This window comes from Mus caroli, chromosome 3, assembly GCF_900094665.2.
Source record: "Mus caroli chromosome 3, CAROLI_EIJ_v1.1, whole genome shotgun sequence".
NCBI lineage: Eukaryota > Metazoa > Chordata > Mammalia > Rodentia > Muridae > Mus > Mus caroli.
Genome location: NC_034572.1, coordinates 113,891,585 through 113,917,227, shown reverse-complemented (window position 1 = coordinate 113,917,227; position 25,643 = coordinate 113,891,585).

Sequence of the window (25,643 nt, the reverse complement as noted above, 5' to 3'; positions counted from 1 at the left end):
AAGACTATAAATAATGGGTGGGTAGGGAAATGGGGGAGAGGGGGAGGGTATGGGGGACTTTTGGGATAGCATTGGAAATGTAATTGAGGAAAATACGTAATAAAATATATTAAAAAAAAAGCAACAAGAATACTGAGTCACAAATTGGGACTTTTAAAACTATGAGTCAAAATTAACTATTTCTCTTCTGGTTTGTTTATCTCAGTCATTTAAAATAATAATAAAAGGATGGCTAATAGGTAGTGTATCAATTGACTTAGAACTGTTCATACCTTTCAGTGGCTCCATCTCACCCACAGAACATAGTCTAAGTCTTCATCATTTCCAACAATAACTCCATCTCATCAGCTCTTACACTGCATGCTCTGGCAAATGCATTGGCTTCTCTAAGTAGTGTCTTTAAAATGGTCCAGGCTGAGGTACTTAAGGGCGAGTCATTACCCTGCCTCTCTCAACTGTCTTTACTTTGTCAGTAGTGTCTGTCATTCTGTCCTGTTCAGTCTCCCCATCTCTTTGTCACCACTGCTCTCATGAACATCTTTATCACAGCTTTCACCAGCCACTGCCTTCTACATACATTACAGAGCAACAGTATGCTTCCTGCAATATGCTCCAAGAACCTCATCCAGTGGTGTCCTCCTCTAACCCTGCCTCTCTTCATTTCTCATCTGAACCCCTTCCCTCTCACCTTTGCAGAGCTTCAGTGTTACTCTAGTGCCTTGTTGGTTGGAGTTCTTCCACCCTATAAAAGCAAATCTACCATTAGTGTAGGAAGGCACCGATTCTCACCTCTTTCCATCCCCTCAAACTCTACTCTTTTATAATAAAGTTCCACAAGTAATTGAGCACAGCCACTGCTTCTTACCTTCTGTTCGTGTTCACTTTGCAAGCCGTGTCAGACTGCCTTCACCCTCATAACCCAGTTATTCACTAGTGACCTGCTCGTTGTTCCCTCTTTCATCTCCTCCTACAATGAGCCATTGCTCCTTTTTCAAAATTCTGTCTGTTTCTGGCTTGCACAATTCACTGTTGCCCTGATTTTGAAATTGTTTCCTTAGTTGTTCATCCAAAATATACCCGAGTCTCCTTTTCCTCTATCTATGACATCTCTCAGGATTCTATCCTCTTAAAGTTCCGTTCTGAGGAATCCAAGGCCCCCAATCCTTTTGGCTTACCCATCCATCCTCTTGGCTTAAATACCATTTTAGGCACATGACTCCCTAGTTTGGATCTTGGTTCTAGCTTTGATTCCTTCCACTGTCAGTAGAGCACTCACTGTCCTACATACACATCATGGTTTTTCTATATAAATAGATCCAAGTGCAGTGGCTTGACTGTCAAATATTTAGCTTGGCTTTAATATGTAGTTCCTGCCTAATGACATTACCCCAGCATATCATGCTAGCAGAACAAATTGTAGATTGAAGGTTTTGTGGGTGGGTTGGTGTTCCAGTCCCTCCACTGGAAGTCTAGACTGGTTATAGAAGATGGTCAATTGAGGCTTAGCTTGACTCACCATAATAGATTCCTGGGAATAAATTTTCATCACACTAGATTTCTTCCTTGCTTCTGAATTGCTCCCCCAATTTTAGTTCTCTCTCTCTCTCTCTCTCTCTCTCTCTCTCTCTCTCTCTCTCTCTCTCTCTCTCTGTGCGTGTGTGTGTGTGTGTGTGTGTGTGTGTGTGTGTTTGTGTGTGTGTGTACTGTACGCATCCATTTTTCCCAGGTTCTTATTTCCACTTGTCTGCAGTCCACCCACAATAACTATTCTATTTCCCCTTCCCAGGGAGATTCATGCATATCTCCTTGAGCCCAGCTTCTTACTTAGACTATCTGAGTCTGTGGATTGTACCATGATTATCCTTTACTTTATAGTTAATATCCACTTATAAGTGAGCACATATCATTTTGTCTTTCTGGGTCTGAGTTACCTTACTCAAAATGATTTTTTTCTAGTTCTGTCCATTTGCCTGTAAACTTCATGATGTCATTGTCTTTGACAGCTGAATAGTACTTCATTTTGTGAATGTACCAAATTTTATTTATCCATTCTACAGCTGAGGGACATGTAGATTGTTTTTCAGTTTCCAGCTATTATGAATAAAGCTGCTATGAACAAAGTAGAGAAAGTGTCTTTTGGTAGGATGGAACATCATTTGGGTATGTGCCCAGGAGTGGTATATCTGGGTCTTGAGGTAAACCAATTCCCAATTTTCTGAGAAACTGCCATATTGATTTCCAAAGTGAATGTGCAAGTTTGCACTCCCTCAAGCAATGGAGGAATGTTTCCCTTGCTACACATCTTCAGCAATGTGAGCTATTTCTTGTGTTTTTGATATTAACCATTCTGACAGGTGTAAGATGGAATCTCAGAGTCATTGTAATTTACATTTTCCTGATGGCTGTGAATGTTGAACATTTCTTCAAGTGCTTCTTGGCCGTTTGAGATTCCTCTACTGAGAATTCTATTTTCATCTGTACCCCATATTTGAAATTATGCATTTGGTTTATTGATGTAGTTTCTTGATTCATATATTGTGCATATCAGCCCTCTGTTAGATGTAGAGTTGGTGAAAATAATTTACTCTATAAACTTCTGTTTTGTCCTATTAATGACATTCTTTTCCTTGAAGAAGCTTTCAGTTTTATGAGGTCCCATTTATTAATTGTTCATCTTATTGCCTATGCTATTGGTGCTGTTCATGAAGTTATTGTCTGTGCATCCAAGGCTCTTTCTCATTTTCTCTTCTGTCAGGCTCAGTGTATCTGGATTTGTGTTGAGGACTTAAGTTTTGTGTAGGATAGAAAGATGTGGATCTATTTTCATTCTGGATGCCAACATCCAGTTAGACCATCATCATTTGTTGAAGATGCTTTCTCTCTCTCTTTTTTTTTTCATTGTATATTTCTGACTTCTCTTAAAATACCAGGTGTCCATGGGTGAATAGATTTATGTCTGGATCTTTGATTCAATTCCATTGATCAACTTGTCTGTTTTTATATCAATACTATGTGGTTTATTATTATTATTATTACTATAGTTTCTTGGTTCTGTAGTAAAGCTTGAAATGATGTTACCACCTCAGGAAGTTCTTTTATTATTGTTCTCAGGATTGTTACAGCTATCCCAGGGTTTGGTTTTTTCCATAAGAAGTTGAGTAGTATTCTTTTAAGGTCTGTATAGAATTGTACTGGAATTTTGATGGGGATTGCACTTAACTTGTAGGTTGATTTTGTTAAGATAGCCATTTTTACTACATTAACTCTTAAGATGAGCATGGGAATTGCTTCCATCTTCTGATATCTTCTTCAGTTTCTTTCTTCAAAGACTTGAAGTTCTTGTCATATAGGTCTTTCACTTGCTTGGTTGTAATTACTCCCAAGATATTTTATATTATTTGTGACTATTTTGAAGGGTGCTATTTCCCTGGCTACTAACTTTTTTAAAGTAAATCTTGTATCCAGCCACTTCACTGAGGGTGGTTATCAGCTCAAGGAGCTCCATGGTAGAATTTTAGGGTCACATAGGTATACTACAACATTACCTGCAAATAAGGATACTTTGATTTCATTTTTTCCAATTTGTATCTCATTGATATTGTTTAGTTGTCTTAGTACTGTAGCTAGAACTTCAAGTACTATATTGAATAGATATGCAGAGAGTGGGTAGCCTTGTCTTGTTCCTGATTTTAATAGAATTGCTTTGAGTTTATCTCCATTTAATTTGATATTGGCTATTGGCTTACTGTATATTGCTTTTATTATGTTTAGGTATGTCCCTTGTATTCCTGATATCTCCAAGACTATTATCACAAAGGGGTGTTGGGTTTTTATCAAGGTCTTTTTTTTTAGCATCTAATAAAATAATCATTTTTTTTTAATTTGTTTATATGGTGGATTACATTGATTGACTTCCATATATTGAAGCATCCCTGCATCTCTGGGATGAAGCCTACCTGAGCATGGTGGGTGATCTTTTTGACATGTTCTTGAATCTGGCCTGTGAGTACTTTTTTGAGTATTTTTGCATTAATACTCATGAGGGAAATTAGTCTGAAATTCTTTCTTTGTGTGGTACAGATATCAGGGTGACTTTGGACTCATAAAATGAATTTGGCACTGTTCCTTTTGTTTCCATTTGGAGGAATAATTTGAAGAGTATTGGTATTAGATCTTCTTTGAAGGTCTGGTAGAATTCTGTCTTAAAACCATCTGATCCTGGGTGGGATATTTTATGAAACCATTGCTTTTGTTTGTTTGTTTTGTTTTGGTCTTGATTTTTGTTTTGTTTGAGAGACTTTTAATGACAGCTTCTATTTCTTTAGGGTTTATAGGTCTATTTAAATTGTTTATATAATTTTTGTTTAACTTTGATACGTTGTAAGCTCAAGAAAATTGTCTTTTCGTTTTAGATTGTGCAATTCTGTGGAGTAGAGGCTTTTGAAATATGACTTAATGATCTTTGGATTTTCTCCACGTCTGTTGTCATGTCCCTCTTTTCTTTTCTGATTTTGTTAGTTTGTTTATTCTCTCTTTTGTGTTTTAGATAGCTTATATAAAGGTTTTTCTTTCTTGTTGATTTATCAAAGAACCAATTCTTTGTTTCATTGATTCTTTGTATTTTCCTCCCTTTTTCTATTTTGTTGATTTCAGCCTTTAGTTTGATTATTTTCTGCTGTCTACTCCTATTGGGTGCATTTGCTTCTTTTTGATCTAGCGCTCTCAGTTGTGCTGTGCAGTTGGTAGTAAGATGTCTCCTTAATTGCTTTATGAAGGCACTTAGTGCTATGAACTTTCCTCTTAGAACTGCTCAGTGTGTCTCATAAGTTTGATTAATGTTGTGCCTTCATTTTCCTTGACTTCTAGGAAGGTACAGAACTGGGGATAGGGTGAGGAGATGCTGGGGACAGTGAGAAAGTATGTAAGTGTGGGAAGAGGTCAGCCTCCCTTTCCTCTTTACTTTAAAAATATTTTTATGTGTTTTTACTTTATCTTCATGGATACATTTTTGTATCCATAGCATTATTTCAACTTTAAGTGATCTTTCACTTTCAAGCCCATCCCAGTTTACAGAGAATGTGGCCATTCCCACCATTGACTAATTATCTGTACAACAACAGAAATTGTCTTTTCTGAAGCACAAATTAATCCCAATAATTCCTGTCATGGCCCCGTTTGTGAAGTTCATGCAACATAGCTGGTTTCTCCTGGTCAGCCTCCTCACTTACCCCTTCCCTGTAGCTCAGATGTTCCTTTCGCCTCCATCTCTTGAGGTCCTGCATTTTGCACTAACACATTAGATTCTCCTATCAGTCTTAGAACTCCATCTTTCTGATACTTTCATAAAGAACTCAGATGCCCATCAGGTCTTGGTTTTATAAGTCACCTTCAGACATGGTTTGTGACCACATCTTATGATGTTACATCCATTCTTCATTTTTGCATAAAACATCTTTACATAAATTTATAATTATTAGATTTCCTTCCTTACTCTGTTCTTATCTCTCAGGAAATATCTTTCAACTGAATGTAGAAGGCTCTGTGTAATTGATCAAGACATAGTGCTCACTAGAGTATCTGTCACGTCACTAAATGATATTTTTGAAAAAAATTAATGATGTTTGCAGTCATATAAGTGTTTTTTTTTTATTGACTGAACATAACTTGCTTGGGGTTACATGAAAGATCAGAAAAAGAGAAGACAGTCGTTTAAGAGTAAATTTTGACTTCAAAGGCAGCATCCCTGGAGTATATACCAGTATATTCTCTCACCTTCTTTGACATTGCAGCCTCTTTGCTTGCTGGGATTAGAACTGGCATATGAATAAAATAGGGAATGGCTTAGAACCATGCATCTCTGTCTTGACATTTGAGAATTTATCCCCAGGATAAATGTCCTGGTTATCTTTGGCAGTGCAGCGATCCCTTCCTCATGCTATACTTATTTTGAATAAACAGCATGTGTTACACAGGTTGTTTTTGATTCATGAGGTTTAAAATTAAAAACTATTTAATGTTAAGAGACATTGCGTTTCAATGTCAAGTTTCTCCCTCCCTCTGTCCTAATAGAATTTTATAAATTCTTCTCATTCTATTCAGGCAAGAATTTGAGATATATATTTTAATTTTCCTCATTTTTGATTGAAAACATAATACATATTATGTACTGGGGTTTAGCTTAAAACGTTCACTTGCTATATTCTGGAGAGCGTTCTCTATTAGTATACCAAGACCATGCTCACTTTCTCTCATGGCTGTATAATATTTTCATGTGCTACCTCAAGGTCCTTTGACCACCATAATATAAGTGGATGCTTCCAATTTTTTGCAATGACTAAATAAAGAATGAGAAAGGCATAAATTCCCAAAAGTGAGGATGAGAGCCGACGCATGATGCATACATGTATATTTTTGTGTCTTGTAACAGCATTGAATGAGAAGGCTTTCCTTTTTTCTCCCTTCTGCATTTACTTTTTAAAATAGTTTTTGAAGATTTTCTATATTAACAGATAAAGTATGCTATTTTTAATTATTTGAGGAAATATGTTAGTTTTGTTAATTATTAGAGTGGTTGAGTGTCTAATTCACATGTTTAGTTTTCTATGAACTATCCGTATTTTTGGCAGCTATCTTTGGCTTATTCTGACTTACATCTTTTGACAGAAACTTCAGATTCTGCTTGTTCAACTTAACCCAGAAGTACTAGCGATGCTCATGGGATTATCTGAACTCTATTAGTTAACTCAGGAAAAGCAGACTTTCCTTGACAATGATTATCTCTAACATTGGACATTTTTTTATTTTGTTTTGATTATTGGCAGAATTAACCTTGATGGTAATTTTGTGTATGCACTGTGCCTATGTTTATAATCAGTGATGTCTGCAGAAAGTATTCCTGATACCCCGAGTTTCTAGTTTCAGGGTTCACCCTTATAAACTCTATTTACAGACTGGTGATATAGTTGACAGATTATTGACTCTTTGTCTTGGAAGCATAAGGGCCTGAATTACATCCCTAGAACCTACATTGAAGAAAAAGATCTAGGTGCGCTGGTATGTGTCATAGCATAAGCCCTGGGTAAATGGAGACAAGTCGATGGATCTTTGAGGCTCACTGTCCTGATATCCTAGACCACTTGATAAACTTCAGGTGAATAAGAGACTCTATCTCAATAAAGAGTAGATGACAAATAAAGAATAATACTTGAAATTGATTTTACTGGCTAGTTTTGTGTCAACTTGACACAGCTGGACTTATCACAGAGAAAGGAGCTTCAGTTGAGGAAATGCCTCCATGAGATACAACTGTAAGGCATTTTCTCAATTAGTGATCAAGGGGGAAAGGCCCCTTGTGGGTGGGACCATCTCTGGGCTGGTAGTCTTGGGTTCTATAAGAGAGCAGGCTGAACAAGCCAGGGGAGGTAAGCCAATAAAGAACATCCCTCCATTGCTTCTGCTTCAGCTCCTGCTTTCTGACCTGCTTGAGTTCCAGTCCTGACATCCTTTGGTGATTAACAGCAATGTGGAAAATGTAAGCTGAATAAACCCTTTCCTCCCCAACTTGCTTCTTGGTCATGATGTTTATGCAGGAATAGAAACCCTGACTAAGACAATTGATCTCTAGTCTCGATGTGCATATGGACATTCATGTACATACCTGTGCACACACTTGAACCCACACATACAGACATATACATAAAATAAATGAATAGATTACATTCACATTTTCTCAGTTTCATGGCCTTGGTTTTCTTTCAGGGGAAATTTATTAGACTGTTTTTAGAATCTCCATTTTTCTTTTCTCTGAGATTGTTCTTAAACCGAATTTCTTTTCTCTTACTAGTCTGTAATCTCTTTTTTTTAGTGACACAATGTGGTCCATTCTTCCATGTGCTAAAGATGGGTCTTCATCTCTGGAGTCACTTCATCTTTGTCCTCTATTTCTTTTCTGAGTTCTTAAGGTGTAGGAAAGAAAGAAGGCATGACCTGGTAGCCAGCCTACCTGGCACACTGTGCTTCGAAATAAGAAGCATGCCATATAGTGCTCCCAAGTATTCCCAGAAGTCAGAACATGGAATTCTGGACTAATGTGAATAGCTGGTAGCTAGTAGGCTGATGAGTCTGTGCTTGTCTTTTATGCCCTCTTTAGCATAGAGATGCTGGTGGTATGACCATTCACTGCCCAATTTGAGATAATGTGCTAACCAATCACGATAGAGAGGCTTCTACTGTATACGCAGTTGTTCACATACAGTAAAGTAGACACTACCTGAAACCTTCTCCAGAGTGGTTCATCTCAGTGCCCATTACAGACCCACAGGCACTGTGGGCTTGTGGGGGGGGATGCTTGGCAATGGAACGCCAGTGGCTGCTTTCCCTCTCCTATGTTTTATTACATTTCTGTTCTCATCAGAATTCTTTAATTTCCCTCATTCTACCTACATTTAAAACAACAACAACAACAACAACAACATAGAAATGTCTCAGCTTTCCTTTAATATTCACCTATCATTATCCTCTGCTTTGAAGATAACTTCTGTTTTTCTGTTGACTTGCCTTTGCCTGGAGAAAAGCTTCCTCACATGTTCTGCCGTATTTCCCCACTCAGAGTCTGGGGCGTGCTTTCCCATTCTTTCCTTGATGTCTATTGAATGCATATTGATTGAGTAGCCGTCCTGAGTGAGTTTCAGTTTCCCATACTTGGTAATGCCCTGGCTCTCATAGAGCACTTAGTGGGGTGCCTGCATCTTTTAAGCCAGCAAAGGTCAAAGACATCACATTCATTACTCTCAAGGGTTACTTTCTTCTAAATGTGCTGTCTCTTCTGCAGCCTAGTTTACTTCAGGAGCACATAACAGGTGAGTTGTATGCCACCCACCTGCTTCGCCAGCTGCTGTCCCACTGGGTAGAGGCCATGCTTTTCAGCGTGGCCTGTTTAATCACTTGTTCATTTGGTGGTGGTGTAGGATTCTAAGATGCATCTTTGGCTCTGCTTGGCATGTTTCTTCATGTTTCCACTTCTGTTCAGTTCCTATTTATATCCCAGCCTATATTCCAGCTGTTCTTGCTCAGGAAGGTGTGGGTTTGCTGGTCGGATCATCTTGGATTTTTTTTCCTGCAGTGTGTTTTCTTGGAATTCATGAGATGTCCATGCACCTGTTGCTGAGCTTTTCCACACCTATTCATCATTTTCTCTCAGGGCTCCATGGGCTCTTTTGCTCTCAGTTCCATTACAAAATTATCAGCTAGTTTCTGCATCCCAGTCACTATGTAAATAGAATGTGTGGTTACTTTTCATAATTATCTTGCCCTTGTTAACTTACCAGAGAAAACTTGAAATACTCAGCATAAATGCAGTAAATCCCACTAAAAATGTCCACTGCATCTATCAGGCTGACCTCTAATGTTTGAGGTACTGGGACCAGCAACTCTGACATAAGTTAATATGTGTACACCAGGGAACAGAGGGCTGGAAATCTAGCTAGGTAGCTCTTATGAAATCCATGCTCTAATGCTCTTCCTGCATAAATATAGCTTCATATTGATGGGATGAATAGATTCAGATATGTTGGGGCCCAGAAGCCTCTGGAATCTCAGCCTCCTTCTTGTCCCTGGGCCATCATCTAACACTCTTTTGCTTCTCCCACTATCTTGTTTCCATTCTGTAATTGACTTGGGACATTTTACAATGAGGGCACTCCTTTCTAGGCCTTTTTACAATGGGGACATTCTTTTGGTGTCAATGTTTTACCTAGCACCACTGGTTTGGCCTGTGCACCTGAGCAAATACCGTTTGCAGTTTTCATCTTTAAAAACCCTCCATTTCCCAAGAGTAAATGAGGCTTGAACAGAATTGTTGTCTTGCCTCCTTCCTTCATGTCTTCTGATCACAAATTTGTCATTGCATCTCCCTTCCCTTGAGAACCCTGTTGTTTAAGTCCTGCAGGTCGGGGCACAGATACACAATTATCAGACCTCACTGAAGCCCTTTTCTAGGCTTACCTTGAGATCCTGGGCCACATCAGCCAAGCTTCTTCCACATCAGGAGCAATCCCAGTTTCTTAGCTCCTGGAAGACCTGAGGGTAGACTCAACAGCAGCACCTGGATACCCAAGACATACATGGAGAACTTTTGGATGGATTCTCATGGCTTGACCCTCTGTGACCTCCAGGTTTGTCCTGGGCCAAGGGAACACTGTCTCTTGAAGAAGAGCATTGGCCAAGGGAAGACTGAAAGGGAGCTACTGAGAGTGGGAGCATGGTGTGTGTTCCACTATAGTTTGAACCTACCACCTTTCCTATTTCTTTTAACATAAAATTTAATATAAAAAATGAAGGGATTTAAAAGAATCAGTGGTTTCTGTTCATTAGAATATATAATGTTTTATAGCTTTTCTGTAAGAATTTAAAAGCTAGCTTTGGTTCTGACCATTTCTGATCATTTTATTATCTCCTTTGTCCTTTCATATAAGATATGATTTTTTTCTACTCTAAAATGTATCTATTACCATAATCAAAGAAGAAACATTAAACATTTAAAAAAGAATCAATCAAAAAATAAACAGTAAAATCCCTCAAAAGGGAATCTAATACTAATATTTACAGCTTTTAAAAAATCATCTCTCTCTAGTGATCCCAGCATATATTTTCTGAACACTTTTATCTCTTTTTGTAATACATACACACACACACACACACACACACACACACACANAGAGAGAGAGAGAGAGAGAGAGAGAGAGAGAGAGAGAGAGAGAGAAATATGCTCACTCAAGTGCAGCTACACACACACACATTCACATACACACACAGAAACACAGAAACATCCCCACACAGACACACACTCTTTTCCACAGATGCAAACACAGAAAAATAAACATGTATGTGCATATATGTGCACAAAAGTCATATACAGATTCACAAACATATAGACCCACACCTAAAAACACAAATACAGAAGACATACAGACAATGACACAGACAAACAGACACACACAGAGGATATACCCACTCTCACATAGATACATTCTTTCAGATCTCCTTTGATTTTCTGAAACATTTCCCGCTGAGGCCCAGGCTGTTCTGCAGTTTATTATGTAGCCTCCACTGGTATTAAACTTTTGTTGATCTTATGTCAACTTCCTGATGCTGGGTTACTGCCAGGAGCTTCTATCTCTCAGCTTCCAATAGCTTTTAGTAAGTTAGTGTTGGTCAAGGCCTGTCATCTGTGACAGCTGAATAGCTTCGTGTCTCTGTATCTTGGATGCTGACATCTGTACATAAGTGCTCAGGTGGCCGCCCTGGCTGTGGACCTTACACCATGTCTCTCCTGTACTGCAGAGCTATAGTCAGCCTGTAGAAGTCTACCTGGAGCTGCCCACTGACCCTTGACCTTCCTCCCACTCAACTCTGTCTAGTGATTAGAGGCATTTATCACTTGTTCGTTGTTGCTAGAAGTCCCTTTCCTCAGCTAGAAATTTTGGGGATACACATGGCTAATGTCTTAGATCAGAACATTCATGGATTGATATAGTTTCACTGGCCCTCAGCAGGATGTTCTGGTGGAGACTCACCCCTCCCTTCTGAGAAGTACAACTCTAACCTTATGTGTATGTCCTGAAGATCTGCACCTTTAGTTGTCATAGTGCCGCAGGATTTTTATCTCAGCACTTAAGATTCAGAGACAGGTGGATCTTCGTGAGTTCAAGGATAGCCTGCTCTACATAGAGAGTTCTAAGGTAGCCAAGGCTACACAGTGAGATGCTGTCTCAAAAAAAAAAAATGTGAACCATTATGTTACCAATCACCAGAGGACAGGAACACCCTTATGCTCTAACAGTTTCTATTTGTCCTCTGAAAAGTGCTCTACAAAACATTTTGAAACATTCTAGCGCTTGAATATGTGCTTGTGTGTGTTATGCATGTGTATTGAGCATATGTATTGTACATCTGTGTTTGTGGTGTGTGTGTGGTGTGTGTGATATGATGTGAGTGTCGCTGTGTGTGGTATGTGCATATATTTGCATGTATATATGTGTATGTACTGTGAGTCTGTGCTTATTTGGTATGTATATAAGATATATGTGGTTTGTATACCTGTATTTGTGTGTGTGCATTCATATGCATATCGTGTGTCTGTGTTTGAGTGTAGTAGGTATCTGTGAATGTGTGTGTATTTGTACATGTATGCCTGTGTTTGGTATGATTTGTGAGCATGTATTTGTACTTGTATGTATTTGTGTAGTGCATGTGTGTGAAGGTAAGTGGTTTGAGTACATGTGTTTGCATGTATGTGTTCATGTGGGTAGAATATGTGTGCATGTGTGGTGTGTATGTATGGTGTGTAGTATGGTGTGTGTGTGTGTATGTGAATGTGTGTGATGTGTGCTTGAGGGTGCATGTAGTATTATGTAGTATTATGTGCATGTAGCTAGTGTGTGTATATTTGTACCTGTGTGGTGTGTATATGTGTGGTTTGTGTGCATGTATTTGCATATGAGTATTGTGTATTGTGTGTGTATAGCACATATATGTGGTATTATGATATGTGGTGTTTCTGTGCACCTATGTGCATATACATGAGTGTGAATGCTTGGTGTTTGCATGATATGTATGGTTTGTGTGCATGCATCACAATTAATGTGTATGTTTGGTGTGAATGTGTGGAAATGCAGTGTGTTGTATTGGTGAATGCATGTGAATGTGTATATGTATGTGGTATATGTGTGTATGTTATGTATATGCATGTGTGTGATGTATGTCTATAGTTTGTGTGCATGTGTTTGTGTGTATGTATATAATGTGTGCATACATTTATGCAGTATATATAATTTATGTATGGTAAGTATGTGAATTTTATGTGTGTATGTAGTGATTGCTCTGTATGTGTGGTGTATATGTGTATATATGTGTGCATGTTCTATATACGCGTGTGTGCCTGTGTGTGTGGGTTTTGTGCATGTGTTTACATGTGTTTATCCATGGGTATGGCATGTATGGTCTATGGTAAATGTGTATGTATTTATGTGCATGTATAGGATGTTTGTGAATATATGTACATACATGTGTGTATGTGTGTGCCTATGTGTGTATGCATGTTTGTGTGGTATGTTTCTATGGCATTTTGATATGTGATAATTGTGTGTTCATGTATGTGTGCATGTGAGTACATATTGGTGTGTGTCTATGTTTTGTGTTTTGTGTATGTGCATGTGCATGTGTGTGTGTGTGTGTGTATGCATTCTCTTGCCTTTGCAACCATTCTCTAAGAATAGTTCTTGCAGAAGAGGGAATCTCCACTTTTTATATTTTAATTTTTAACTTTTTATGTGCTACAGTTATGAGTTGTGTAATTATAAGGAAAGGAGGAATGCTGCTTAAGCAAATTAAATAAATTAACAATGAAAGACAAAGAAAAAAATCCCAACTCCTTCATTTAGATAATCTTCATTCCCATCTCATTTTAGTGCACAATGAAAAATGAAGACTTCTTCCTTCTCCCTTCCAAACACACACAATGGAAGCCGCTTCAAAGATGACTCTATTCATGAACAATTATTCTAAAGTGTTTCATTTCTAAACATACAGTCCAGAATTGCTAAGTGCAAAGGTGACGTCATATAAACATAGATCCAACCCTCTTACCCATGTCTGTGAAACCACTCATCTCTGTTTACCGATGTGTGGCTTTCCTCTTCATACCCTGTTGTGTCTGCACTTTGTTTCTCCTTTCTATGTGATCCAGGCAGCCAGACCAGAGCCTGAGGAAACACTACTGGAGTTTGTTTTTTTTTTTTCCTTTTGATACTTAAATCCATCTTCCACATTTCTGATCAGTGTGCAGTGCATTAAATACCACAGCAGATGGTGCTTTCTGATGCTGTGTTGCTCCATGAAGCAACATTTTGTCTTGTGTGCTGCATTATCAAAAAAAAAAATCAAACATGTAATTATGCAAATATGTATGCCTTTATAATAATCAAGTTTTATTGTAAATGGTTGATGCACATCAATTTGATCCTGTAGTGCTGTTTTAAGTGAGGTTTAAGTGGCTTTCCAGTGTACCCAGCGGCAACACAAATGCATCTCTGGAATATTAATAAAATCCTGAATCTTTGAGACCCCAACTGGAATATCATTGCTTGTACTGATTGAAGCAAAATGCTAATCCTTTCCCTTTAAAAAAATGTCCTTTGTTATTTAAAACACTGATATTAGTATGATATGAAGGACCATTTTATTTTAAATTGTATTTTAATGTAGTTGTTAAAATAATGCCTAATCATACTATATTCAGCCTTCACAATGTAAATTTGATGAGACATGAATCCAATCATTTTGTGACAATGAATGCAGCCATGTATTTTAACCAGTCCGGTTTTTCTAATTCCACAAATTTCTCCAGCCAGTGGCTGTTTGCTGGTTTCACTTTGGGATACATTCACTGTCCTTTGTGGGGACACGGATTGTGAATATTCATTCCAGAGGCAATTGACTTCTTTAAAACATAAAACGAAGGGGAGTCTTTACATTAAATCCCTGGGAGCATTTTAAGAAGGATTATAGCGTAGACAAGTGGAATTTGTTTTTTGTTTTTTGTTTTTTAACTGAACAGAATCTGGATTTTAGACATCGGATCATTTCATTGGTACACAATAGTGTCCATGGTCTCGCCCCAAATACAAACACTCACCCATTCTGCTGTGTTGAAACCAAACAGATGGACTGTGGGTACTGATAATCTATGATTGTGAATTATTTTTGCTTGTTTGTTCCTCTCAGAGGGAAATAAAAGGATAAGAAAAGCAGAATACAAAAGGAAACACAATGGAGCTTGAAAGGGAAGGAACTCGCTGCATGATTTCTCTTCTCTGTCTGAGTCCCTGCTCCTCATGTTTGCTTTAGTTACTGAGTTACTATGATTATGGGCTGTATTTCTGATGGCTGCCACTCCCCTGCAAGATGAAATAAGCACGTTTGCCTCCTGTCTCCTGTCTGTTTTCCCACACTACCCTTCATCTTTCCACAGAACACATCTTCCTTCCAAATATGTGCATGCATTTGATGTTTTCTTTCCCTTTTGCCTAATGCTCATGTGCTGGCATTAGATCTCTGCCTGTTTTTATTTGCCTTTTGCACAATAACTGACATGACCCCAGATGAGCTTTTGTCTACGTTCACATGTCTCTCTTACCTTGGGCACATTGAAGGGTCACTTGTCTGATATCCCATTGCCAGCATTCATTTCTTTATAGGTAGTTCAATCATCTCAGAGCCTTGAGGTTTTTGCATCTCCAGTTATTCAATTATTTGAATTATCAAGATCAATATGTAGGTAACCTTCAGATAGGTAGGTAGGTAGGTAGGTAGGCAGGCAGGCAGAAGCTAAGTATACGAATATGAAATAGACAATAGGGTGGAAACTGTTATTGCTTAGTTACATGTCTATAACCACATCACGACACAATTTATATAGTATGCTATAATTCCACAAGACTCTCCAGAAACGTAAACCTTCTTCTCACCGACTTCATATATCTCAATGGTCCATGCCCCTTGCTTCTCCCACACTCCATTAATGCTCATCTTTGAAGCATGGCTGTGTGAGCAAGTCATTCCAAATTCTGTGAGTTTTGTTACTCATTACTGAGATGGCATTTCCCATATAAAAATGGCAAAGTCCCTATGCTATTTAAATCTCACACACACAGACCTCTACATTAATGTAGCTGCTAAGTAACATCTATGGCCTTTTGTAAAGGTCAAGGCAAGCTCGGGACGGTTTTAAGATTCCAATCTATGTGACTTTCTGCTCCATCCACAATCAGAGATGGCTTCTGAAACCAAGGGAGCTGTGCCCAGCTCCATGTGTAAGAGTTCCTTGGAGATGGATATCACTAATTAACATGCTGAGAGGAAGTCAGTGCTGACCACCAGATTTCTGCATAAACTCAAACCCTCCCATTATATTCAAATATAATATTTCCTTCATTTTGCCTTTATAAACTCAGAGATAACTTATATATAAACCTGTGATGAGGAGCAATCTATTTAAAAAAAATAACCACCTTTGTTATTGCAAGGTGAGATTCAAGTGTGGTATATAGTATATGCTGATACGCCAATCAATCCTCTTAATCTATAGCAGGCAAATCGATAGCATCCCTGGCCTTTGGATTGCTTTTTAAATATGCAAATCAAAGCAGGTTTTTTTTTTCCTGCTTTTGAATTTAACTTTGGATGATATGACATTTTAAGCTCAGTTTAGAGATAAAAAACCTGAGAGTAACATATATGGCAGTAGCATTGATTTTAATAGAGTTACAAGAAAAGCAGTCATATTCTGCTAAGGTTTCAATGGCAGAGATTGCTTCTGCATCCGAGCCTATTACAGATGCAATTCACTAAGGTCTTATGGGTGACAAAGCTTTAATTAGCATCACATTGTTTTCTAATGTGATTTTGTACTTGTAAAAACAGGATTGGGAATCAAAGTATACTTTTATAAATGCCAATTTTAATTGCATTACTGACGGTGTGAGGGTCTTTAAGCACCCCACACAGATTCTCACATAATTCCTCTCGATTGCAGGATTAAGTGTGAAATGTAAAGGAAAGATGGCATATATTGTCTCACAAAACACCTTTAAATCAGGAGAAAAGGTGGCAGCTTGCAGTGTAAGGTTCCACATACAAGCACACGGCTTCTGAAGTCAGTGCTTCAGAGGCTCAAAACCAGGTAAAGCTCAGCTATCCTCTGATCCTGTTCCATGGCAGGTGAAGCCAGGGATGAGTGCTGTCTGTGGGCACCCAGGATCCCTAACTTCTTCTAGGTCCTAGTACTGAAAAAAAAATCTGTGTTTTGGAAATTTTATTTAGCTTTCTTGCTTTCCTGACATGTTTGTTTTGCCTTTGTGTTTGTTGTGTTTCCATTCTCTCTGCCAGGAAAAGGGATCCCTCTGACCAGGGTGATGTCACTTTGATCAGGAAATAATTCTTACAAGATCAGGATTAGAAAGTTCCAGCCTTGGGAACTTTGAGGGGTTGCTATAAAAAGGACACCATTACATCATTACTTTTAATAGCTGTGTGCTTGGTCACCTGCACTACTCTTTCTGTGAGTAAGTAAAAACAGCTGAGCTTTCAAACAGAGGTAGACCTACTGATGGTGAGGTTGTGAAATTCATTAATGGCTAGCCAATATCTCAGTTGAAAAATCAAGATTGAAACATGTACTCCTATTTTCTAGTTTGCAGCTATAAATAGTCTCTCTAAGGAGAAAGCACTGCTCATATAACTCATGAAACTCTCTTGCTTTTTATAATAAGAAAAAAAGAAAAGAAAAGAAAAGAAGGAAGGAAGGAAGGAAGGAAGGAAGGAAGAAAAAATAAGAAATGGAAAGAAAAGGGAAGGAAAGGGAAGGAAAGGAAAGGAAAGGAAAGGAAAGGAAAGGAAAGGAAAGGAAAGGAAAGGAAAAAGGAAAGGAAAGGAAAGGAAAGGAAGGGAAAGGAAGGGAAAGGAAGGGAAAGGAAGGGAAAGGAAAGGGAAGGAAAGAGAAGGGAAAGGGAAAGGGAAAGGGAAAGGGAATTTCAATTTTATAGGTGCTTTCTCCATAACCTGTGTTCCACCCTTCTCTCTGTTTGCTTCCATCATTGAGAAGAGGAGCCATTGTCTATTTCTGTATAACTGTGATGGTGTTGGCTGTTTGGGGACTAAAGCCCAGCCTATTTTAGATTTTCCTGCTTTATTCTTCTCTAACTTTGCTTTCAGAACCAAGGCAGGAAGACAAGAAAGACACAGTGAGTTCCACTGCTTTACAAAGTTTCTGGAAGGAAGGGGTTAAAAAATATTCAGTGTCAGGTCAACATAAATATTTAAGTGTTTTTTTTTCATTTCTCCTTAATTGCTCCTTAATTTCTTATTGATCCACTAACTAAAAGATTATTGTTTGTTTCGCAGAATGGGCTGGCAGGCTTGTTTGAATGAAATTAAGCTGGGTGACCTGTTCTCTTCGGCCAGGCTGTGGTATCAGTAATTTGTATAGTTCCATACACTCAAGAAGACAAAGAAAGAAAAAGGACAATGCATCCTGGAAACTACCCTTGGATGCCTACTTCAATGCTTCATCATGCCTTACTTGGCCCATTGGGCAGAGAGACCTTTTAGAAAAAATAAATCTGGCCTAGTAGTAGACATCCAATGTAATTCAGTTGTGAAGTTTTGTTTTATTTCATTCCTAGACTCAGAAGGCCTGTTGTTGCACTGAGGCAGATATCGTTTTGTGTTAAACCAATTTTCTAGTATGGAGTTTTGGTTCAGTCTCTGCTATCTCCTCACTTTTCTTCATCCTCAAGCTTATTTTTGTCTACATGTCTTAGTACATGTCTTTCACTTGAGTTTTGTCCTACTGATAGCAAAACGTGTTGGATTCTGTATTGCTTTTGGGTTGCTTTGTTATGCTTGTGCCTGTATATAGACTTAGAGCAAATATCTAACCTCAGCTCAGGTCCCTTTGGAAAGTTCTTTTTGATGTCAGTAACTCTGAAGTCACCCTCTTCTGTCCTTTGTGGCTGCTCTTGTGTCACCTTCTATAGCACAACACCTTAGAGTTCATGTTCAACAGCTGTCACATTTTGTCTCATTTTGCTTTGTTTCTGAACAGTTTAATAGTATGTCTATTTAGCAGGATAATAGTAAGTTCCCATAATGGCCTAAGTCCTTCAGAACCACAGCTCCCTGATCCAGTTCACGGTACTAGGCATGAGGTTTTTGGTAGAGTGAAGTCTTCAATTCAAAAATGATTGGCTACCCTCCATACTATTCATCCCATTCTTACACCAATGGCCACACCTTACCAGATAGGCAATTATTGTATATTGCAGTGTTTTCAGTAGAATAGTTGACTATTTATCTTTTCTAATAGTTTGCATAACACCTTAGAGCATTATGAAAGCTAGCTAGTAGCAATATATAGCTTCCAGGTTGCTATTAGCCTGACTTTTTCATGGGCTATGCCTCAAGTAGGCGGTGTCTTCAGCAATGGGATCTTGCAGCCTTCATTTCTAGAGAGCCACCAAGAACAATAGAAATGGATTGCAATTTTTGGAAGGTCTATGAGATCCCACTGAACAATAACTTGAAAAGAGGTAACACATACCTGGGCTTTTGGTTTGATAGCCTATGGGATCTGGGAGAGGCTTTGTGCACTCATATAAGGTAACTCCATTTATACTCTTTTAATATGTATCTATTTATATTTTATGAAATTTTCTGAGAGAATAGGTTTCCATATAGCTCTTTCAAAGCTCGTTAGTTTAGTTATCACTCCGCAACCTCCCCCTCTATCGCATCCTCCCATCCTCCAACCTCCTTAACCCCACTTGTCCATTTATACCTAACCCCTTTTCTCTCTCTCTCTCTCTCTCTCTCTCTCTCTCTCTCTCTCTCTCTCTCTCTTTAATGACTAAGTTTTTGTTGGTAAAGAGAAGAGTTACTATATTTTTTTCCCAATTTTGGATTGTGTCTTGCTATATTGCAAAGGTAAAAGTGTTTATTAGAATTAAGAGTCTTCTAATGGAATCTTCATGGAATTTTTAAAAGTATAACACCACATTATTTTGAGTACTCCCTTTCTTATTGATGTTTCTTTTACTGGTGTTACCTTACTGCTCTGGCCAAGGCTTCAAGCACTAGGCTGAGTAAGGACAGAGACAATGGGCACCTTCTCCTTCCTCCCACATGTGCTCTGGGGCCACAAGCCTCTTGCAGGGTGGCTGTGAGCCCTACGAAGGCTCTTGGTTTGCAATGCAAGCAAGTCGCAGGGCCTCTGAATGTAGATGCTGTCTCTCTGAGAGCACCATTCCATTTGGTATTCCAGGGAATGAACTGTTAACAATCAACAGGGACACTGAACATCTCCACATCAAAGAGGTGAAGTTAGGCACAAGTGACAATCCTGTTAAATAATTAAATTGTTTTAGCTGTTAGCTGTAAGTGAATGTTGTTTTTAATTGCACTTTAATAATGCCATGCCCTTTATACCCAAAATTAATGTTTTCTGTAGCTCTGTTTTTGAAGTATGTGTCAGTTTAATTAAACTATTAATGGTAGACAATTTTTAAGTATTTTGCGATCGTCACTAAACTCTATCCATTCAACAAGCTTAAACAGGAGAGTGGGATTGAGAGATCTACTGTCTGCTTAATAAATCTCTCTGCATCCGGTGAGATAATGCCTTGTGCTTGCTCCCCAAGTAAACAAACTCACTTCAGGTTATGCTTTCCACTGAGTCCATTTAAAAATCAAGATGACAGTTTCTTTGTATGAAAAAGAAAGAAAGAAAGAAAGAAAGAAAGAAAGAAAGAAAGAAAGAAAGACTGAGAGAAACGAATCTGTTGAGCTTTAGGGAAACAAGCAGCCAAATCACAAGAGCAAGGGCAATCAGTGGTGGTGACTTCAATTCATTTGGGACCACAGAGGATGCTTCTGACACCCACTTTTGACAATTTAGAGCCGAGTCTGCAAGGCAAGCTGGCTTTCTCTCCGGGATCCCTTCTGGGTTGTTTAATTATTGCTGAATCTTAGACAAAATACATGGAGCCAACTAACCCAAGAAGTCATTTGTTTTTATCGCCAGAAATGACAATTGATAAAGTAAACAATGCACAGCACAGACCTTTCCTGGATTCAATTCAAGAGAATCGATTGGAGCCTTGGTTAAAGATCAGGAGGAGCTGGGACAGGATAATTTCTTAGTTTCTTCAGCCCACTGATGACATATGCAAATAGAATAAGGACTCTAATTGGCAAACACTTAGAGAAGAATCAGAACAGCATTGAAATTGCACGTCTCTAGCAAGAGGAATGGCTGGGCTGCATCTGCTACATATAGTCAGAGATGTATCCTGCTATAATAGAGACAAGTGTGTCCTTCCTTTGTGTGGCAGATCAATCAATAGCTTTTTCATGTGATCTTGTTCACTATTATGTTAGTAATGAAACCCTCGTGTGATGTGACAACTGTAGAATAACATTTGGTCACAAAGCTGGTGTTAACAAGCACAACTGGCACTCTGGTAATTAGACTGATTTCTGGTCTCTTCTTTCACAAATTGTCGATAAGTGCAGTAAACAGGCCAGTGATTCCTTTCTGAACAGCTATATTAAGCTTCATATTCTTGGAAATTCATCTGCTAGGTTTCTTAGTGGGAATGAAGCCACGTAGGAGAAAAAATATATAATAATCTTTCCATTTTGGTCAGCTCATGTATATGCAAACCAATCAATCTATATAGCTCTATTATCTTTCTATCTAAATACAGATCTGTATATATATATATATGTATGTATATATATATGTTTGTATGTATGTATGTATCTATCCTGTGTACCCATCATCTATTTATCTATTATGCTTCCATTCAATTACCCATCCACATCCAAATTTTACTATCAGTAAAATTCAAACCAAATATCGGCATATTTATCTTTGATTAACTGATATTTGGCAGAAACCATGATGCAAATAACTAAGGAACCAGTATTTAGTCACTGTGTTCTGTGAGCTTAAGATTCATTAAACAAAGGCACCAATGGAGCCACACATGAAAGAAAGAACATATTGAAAAGAAAACCATCTCCTTTACATTTTTGTATGAGAGAGGCAGATACTTCCTAAGAGGCTAAAGTTATCTGACAACGAAAGTGCCATGATGACAAGACAGGAGTGCTCTCAATGAATATCAATAATAATCAAGGAGGTGGGCAAATATGCCAACTGTTTCTGGAAGGATTGTCAGGTATTACAGCGTAAAGTGAAGGGAGAAAACAAGGGCCAGTGTGGGGCTCGGATTCATCTTGGAGCAAACGGAAAAAAAAATCCTCTGTAAAAGGAGGTGACCTCGAGCCTGGAGTCCTAAATTCACACAGAAGCCACCCTGCTACACTAAGGAGAAGCAGGTACTGTTAGGAGAGGAAATAGACCAGAGCAAACACATGGGGGCTTGACATAAGAAACAGGATTTAGAAAACAAATCACAAGGCTTGCCATTAAGTCATGGTTGTGGTTGGTTGTGGTTCGAATGTAAAGCTCTCCCTATAGGCTCAAGTGCTTAAACACTTCACCATCCCCTGTTGGAGCTGTTAAGGTAGGCTGGGAAGCTTTTAGGAGGTTATTTCCTAAACACAAACACACACACACACACACACACACACCATGCACTGACAAGATGCCTCAAGCTCATGCTTCCATGCTTCCCATGTCATAAACTGTTTCCCACAATCAAGCTTTCTTCTCAAGTTATTATGTGTCAGGACCTAACAATGAGAAAAGAAACTTATACAGTTATCTTAAGGCTTGTCTTCATTTGGAGGAACTTAACCAGGGAGAATATATGTGTGTGTGTGTGTGTTCCAAATATATATATATATATATATATATATATATATATATATATATTCCAAAACCCTGCTTGTGTTTCTCACTGTTTTGAATTAGAGGAACTGTGAAGTCTCATTCTAAATTAATGTAGTTGGTCTTGTCTAAGTCAGGCACAAAAAGAAAAAAAAATGAAGTCATATCTTAAATAAGAAGTTTAGATTTCAAGTAGGTAAACATTTATGGAGTTTGTTTGTTTGTTTTCTGAAGTGTCCTAAATTCATTCTCTATAAGATTATTTAAATATAGAGCTATATTATAAGCTTCTATTGTATCTTAGGATTCTTCATCAATAAAATAATTACATTTTATTGATTGATTGTGTATATGAGAGAGAGAGAGAGAGAGAGAGAGAGAGAGAGAGAGAGAGACATAGAGAGAGAGAGAGAGAGAGAGAGAGAGAATGCATACATGCCATAACACATATATGGAGATTATAAGATCGGTTTTTTTAGACAGGAGTTCTCTCTTTCCACCACCACGTGGGTCCTGAGGATTAAACTCAGGTTGTCAGCCTTGATGGAAGTACCTTTACCTACTGATCCATCTCACCTGTACTTACCCAGGATTATTATTAGTTACAGTTCTCATCACTGTGACACCTGACAGAAACAGCACAAGGGAAGAAACACTTAACATTGGCTCGTGGTTTCAGAGAGTTCAGTCCCTCTCAAGAAGAGCAGAGTCCAATAGTTCACAGCATGGCAGTAAAGAGGGCAACAAATGATGGCAGGCCACCCTTATGTCATCTTTTCCCCTTCTCCCTTTTTAATTCATCTAGGCCCCCACATTGTGGTATAGTGCTACTCATATTCAGGGTGAGCATTTCCCCAGTTTATCCTCTCTGGAATCACCCTGACAGACATCACCAAGTAAGCCTCAATCATCAGTTCCTAGTTTTTTCTAAATGCAGTCATGCTGACAATAGAAATTGACCATCGCAACTTCCTAAGGTTGTATTGGCACAGTTGTCATTGATTTCATACTGTGATTGAAAATCAGAAACCCGAAGTCAAGTATATCTATAATCCCAGAACACGTGAACCTTAAGCAAAATGATTGTGAGTTCAAGGCCAGCCTAGAACTGAAAAATACTAGAAAGACACTGCCTCCAAACAAAATCACTGAAGCCCAGAGAAGGTAACTGACTCACATAAAATTGTTCAAATAACAAGGAGTGTAAGATTAATGCAAAAGGTAGTCTGAGAGCAAAGCCCAAGTATCTTTTCCAGGACACTGAAATTAAGCAGAAACCAAAACAACAATGACAAAAACTCAATAGCCATGTTGTTAAGACATGGCCACTTTCTTAGTATTCTCAGAAGATTTCAAGACACTACATTTAACATTTTAATTATGTCATTCAGGGAATGTTCTTTCTCAATTGTCATAGAATATGCACTAGACAAGGTTAGAACTTTGAATTTATGCTTGAACCACCCAGGACGCCATCTAAATTTATAGATGTTAAATTAAGAGGGCTAACTTTAAGTAGCTAGCAATATGTCCTGACGTGAAAAACATAACACTGGCTGCCAGACTGTTGCAATCCCCTAAATCTTGGATAAAACCAACACAAATGAGACTGATAATGTCCTTTGCTTGATGGTTGGATCTAGACATCACTTGTAAATCAGTCATGTGTTGTAAATCTGACTGGAGGACACTGTGTGTTAGGGCTGGACCTGCACTCTGAAATGTTTAGGAGTCTTTAATTGACCTTTATCTGTGTCTGTTCCTTTTATACTTACTGTCCAATTAAGTCACTGGCAGCTACTTAAACTGACCTTATGTGAAGTGTTTTACATTATCATATGTATTCTTTAAGATCACACCGTGCAGCTATTTAGATGGGAATTGAGCCTTACAATAGTGCTATAAGCTAACTGTGGGTTGAAATCGGAATTCACATTCACCCTGCCTGCTACGTCTCACACTACTGTTTCAGAATGAGAAGAGCCAGTGAGAGATAATAGATGCCGTCCCAAGATATTTTACAGAAATGCCTCCCATCCTGGCTAGCCTTCATTGTCAGCTTGACTCGGGTTGGAGTCAGAAAGCAGAAACCTCAATTGAGGAATTGCCTAGATCAGTCTTTTTTGAAAAGGTTATCTTCATTACTAGTTGATGTAGGAGGAGTTATCCTACGGTAGAGGGCGCTGTTTCTCAGGCGGTGTATAGGAAAGGTAGCTAAACACACACAAGCAAGAGAATGAGCCAGGCAGTGGTGGTGCACGCCTCTAATCCCAGCAGTTGGGAGGCAGAGTTCGAGGCCAGGCCCTCCAGAGCTCCCAGGGACTAAACAACCAACCAAAGAGTACACATGGTAAGCCTCATGGCTCCAGCTGCATATGTAGCAGAGGATGGCCTAGTCAGTCATCAGTTCGAGAAGTCCTTGGTCCTGTGAAGGTTCTATACCCCTGTATAGGGGAATGCCAGGGCCAGGAAGTGGGAGTGGATGGGTTGGTGAGTAGGGGGAATGGGAAGGGGATGGGGGTTTTTGGGAGACCAGGAAAGGGGATAACATTTGAAATGTAAATAAAGAAAATATCTAATTAAAAAAAAAGAATTCTAAATCGAGAGAGAGAGAGAGAGAGAGAGAGAGAGAACACAGCCCTGTGACACCAAGCCTTGGGGATCATCACAAGTGGACAGGATGATGGATCCTGGCAGAAACAGATGCCATGCCATTGAAACACACTTCTCAGTCCCCATGAAGCAGAGACCAANAGAGAGAGAGAGAGAGAGAGAGAGAGAGAGAGAGAGAGAGAGAGAGAGGAGAGAATGAGCCAACAACTGTCATTCCTCCATGGCTTTAGCTTCAGGTTCTTGACTTGGGTTCCTGCCTCGACATCCCTAAATGATGGACTGTGACCTGAAAGTTGTAAAATGAAAAACCATGTCCATCCCTTTGTTGGTTTTGGGCTTTAATCACAGCAATGGCAATAAACAGGGCATTCCACCCACCCACCCAACCCCCAGCCCCTTCCTGCCACTCCTCAGTGCCCATTTCTGCTTGTTCCCAGATCCTTGGCTTTGGATATTTGCTCTTCGTAGTGTTTGATTAGGACTCAGGGTTTGTTTCAAATGTTTCCTATTCTAATAACATTACTTGCTTTAACAGGTAGTTGTTGAGAAAACTTTAGTCTCAATACCTCCATGAACACTTTATACAAATGAGAAAGGAAAAAAATTAGATTTGATATAA